Below are 3,373 nucleotides of genomic sequence, written 5' to 3' on the forward strand. Positions count from 1 at the left end.
TGGAGACCCCCATCCCTGGAGGAGCCCCTGGCCCTGCCTTGAATTCCCCAAACGGCTGCATTAGGGAAATCAAGGCAACTTTCCTCCAGTCACTTTCCGGTGGGCTCTTACCTTCAGCACCTCTTTGCGGGACCCAAGCCTGGACATGGCCCTCTTCCCTGCACCCCCAGGAAGGGAGGGCACTGGGAGACCAGTGGCTGTCCTCTCTCTACTCCCAAGACTTATAGTCCCGGTCCCCTTCCTGGCCGAGTGACCCTGAGCCCTGCTCTTGGCATCTCTTTCCCCATTTGCAGACCGCCTGACTCACAGGCTGCGTGTGGATGGGTTGCAACGATATCAGGAAAGCCACTACTTCCTGAGCACCTACTATGTGCCAGATCCATTGTCAGATACCTGCCAGGCACCCCATCATTAGCACGATAGATGCAATCCAGCTCCGCGGGTCTGCTCTCTCCCTAGACATGCCCGGGGATACCCCACCAGCGCTACCTACCACGGCCATGCTCACACAGGTTTTGTACATTTGACTTCTTATGAGAGAGAAAGAGAAAGGGCGAGGCAGATCAGGCAAACCATGGAGTTAAACAGGAGTGAGGGGTGCTTGGACCCAGTACGATTTTATGAACCTCCATATGCTTGAGATATTTTATAACACGATCATGCTAGCCCAGGGAGTGTGCAGCTGGCCTGGTGGAGGGAGGAGGCACTGAGGAACTGGGTCGGGAGCCGGCCAAGTTCCTTGCCGTCCAGATGTCATGGTGAAGACCGGAGGCTGTGACTCACCATGAAATGCCGGGGTAATCTGGATGTTTCTGAAACTCAGAAGTCCCCCGACGCTCTTGTCAGCTCCTGGCAAAGGTGTGGGCCTGGTGAGCCCATCAACCAGCAGAGTGAACCAGGGTTCCCAAGGTGGCCAAGCGTGGGGACACCCACCAGCCTTCCTTTCTCAGGCTCCCCATGGGGATTGTAGGCCATCTCTGGGATGCCCTGTGGTTCCAGCACAAGTAGCAGACCCACCACCGCAATGGCCAACGGGGTGGGCCTCTGGGCCCTGCAAACCAGCCAGAAACAGCAGAGCCCGCTCGGAGTTCCCAAGCCCCAGGCCTGGCGGAAAGCCCCTCGCTGCAGAAGTGGGCTGGCTACAGCTTGTTGTGCTGTTGCTAAGTTCTGCTCTGATCAATCTGGGCCTCGTGGGTTTTTTTCCCTCTGGTTTCATGTTCTGACGGGAACTGTGCAAATCTGGAGCGCGTTAATCGCAGCCACAGCATTCCAGAGGGCGTGACGCTGCAAGTTCCTCCTTGGCCCCAAATCTTGAGTCCACACCCTCCCGGCTCAGAGGATGGTCAGGAGAGCAGCTCAGGCCAAGCCTGGAATACGATCTATAGGATCCGACCCTCACTGTCCTTTCCAGAAGTTATAACTTGCCTTCCAGAGAGATGGAAGAGGCTTTAGGGCCAATACTGAATTCTGCTTCTGGGTTCCACGGCTCCCCTTCTGGTATTTACAGCTCCATATACTTTGTTCTGAAAGTCACCCTCAGCCTCATTCCACAGGGCCTTGTGCCGGCTCCCTGAGCTCGACCCGCCATTCCCCCAGAGATCCTAGGGCCCAGGTTTCACCTCTCCCTCCTTCCTGCCTCCACTCAGCCAGATCTGCCCCTAATTCCTTTACCCTTTCTTCTTTTCCTTCACTATTCATGCTCTTCTAGAGATTATGCTTTAGAGAGATGGACAATATTGTAACATTTTTAAATTATTTGTACACTTTATAAGTAAAATAATTTCGGGTGGAAATAAGCACTTAGAAGAAAAACTAAGGTGGGTAAGGGGTGAAGAGGAGAATTAGGGTGTACATGTGAGAGAGAGTTGAGGGCACAGCAGCTGGGGGTCCGGGGAAGCTCTAAGAAGGTGGTATTTGGGCAGAGACGTGGAAGGGAAGGCATCCACCACAGAAGCATCTGAAGACATTTGGGGGAGGAAACGGCGGGTACACGGGCTCCGAGGGGAACAGCAAAGAGGCCTGTGTGTTTAAAGCAGGTGAGTGACCAGGCAGGAGGGGAGGAGGTTGAGGGGAACTGGACCCTGAGGTATGGAGCTTGGTGAGCTATAACGATTTAGGGTTTTCCCGCAACTACAATGGGAAGCCACTGGCTTGTTGAGTGCACCGAGGTGACATTATCGCAGTTGTGTTTTCAAAGGATCTTCCTGGCTCCCTGTGAGCCAAGAGTGCAGGCAGAAGCAAGGATTCAAGGTAGGAGGCACCTGCTGCAGAGAGGACTGGCCAGGCCTGAGGGGTGAGCGGTGGTGGCTCCCAGAAGAGGAGGTTGGTTTAAGGATACAGGCTGTGGGGTATGAGAGAAAGAGAATGAGTCAAAAAACGCTCTGGGGCTTGGGGCCGAGCGGCTGCTGGGAGGCAGGAGGGGAGAGTGAGGCCGTGGTGGGGAAGCTGTGAGCAGAGCAAGTCTGTGGGGGTGAAACTGAAAGGTCAGTCTGGGTTCCAGACCGCATGGAGCCTTGCGAGCCATGGAGACAATAAACAAACCTGCTCTGGGTTAGTTCTGAGGACAGCAGAGAAGTCATTGGTGGGCTTCAGGCAGGAGAAGTCCAGAACAGTTCAGGCATTAGCCCCCTCTGAGGATCCTCCTGGTGCAAGTAAGCGGTCTCTTCCTTGCGCAGGGAAGTCACAAAGTGACTTCATCCTGGAATCTCGACTCGGCTTCCCTAATATCTTGTTGCACGGACTATGTTCCACTCTACCGTTTCACGGAGAATGGGACAGGCGCAGAGAGGCGCAGTAACTTGCCTGAGGTCACACAGCAGAGAAGCTGGGATTCAGATCCAGACAGCCTGGCTCCAGTCTGTGTGTCAAACCCCTGCACCCCGCCATCTGACGCTTATCCCCCCCACCCATTCAACCCCCCCTCCCACGCTCACACCGTGCTGCGCAGCTGTGCACGATAGAGATACCTGTGGTAGAGGACGCGGCTCCTGCCTGGTTTTACTGCAGGCCTCCCCTCTGTGTTTATTAATTTGCTAGACAAATATTTATATGCGAAGGCCAGGGCTGGGGGCCCGTGTTTCCTGCCTGTGCAGGGATGGAGGAAGGAGGGGCAGGGGAGGTGGGGGACGGAGGAGGAATTTAATCCTGCAGAATGCTCAGTGCCTGGAGGGAAGGAAGCCACAAACAGGGCCTGGATGGCCCCGGGGTTGGGGCAGGAGAGCTTAGGGGCGAACAGGGCCTGTCTTAGAGTCACCCCAACCCTGTGTGACCACAAAGTCACCCGACCTCTGCCAGCCTCAGTTTCTGCCTGGCTGTGAAGGGGTCAGTGACAGCCACCTCCTAGGGCTACCAGGAGGGTTCTGGGAGACCACCC

At 55.5% G+C, this 3,373-nt stretch overlaps 1 long non-coding RNA gene across 1 annotated transcript; it reads right to left on the bottom strand.

The window, feature by feature from the left end:
- Positions 1-580: 580 nt before the first annotated feature.
- LOC147584198 (uncharacterized) lies at positions 581-3,008 on the bottom strand. The gene is made up of 3 exons (XR_015254644.1): positions 2,967-3,008; positions 2,542-2,802; positions 581-2,341 (listed from the first exon to the last, which is right to left on the bottom strand). It is a non-coding gene; the product is annotated as an uncharacterized LOC147584198 (long non-coding RNA).
- Positions 3,009-3,373: the final 365 nt, after the last annotated feature.

The sequence above is a fragment of the Puma concolor genome, chromosome A1 (assembly GCF_028749965.1).
Source record: "Puma concolor isolate L17-30 chromosome A1, mPumCon1.1.hap2, whole genome shotgun sequence".
In the NCBI taxonomy this organism is placed as follows: domain Eukaryota; kingdom Metazoa; phylum Chordata; class Mammalia; order Carnivora; family Felidae; genus Puma; species Puma concolor.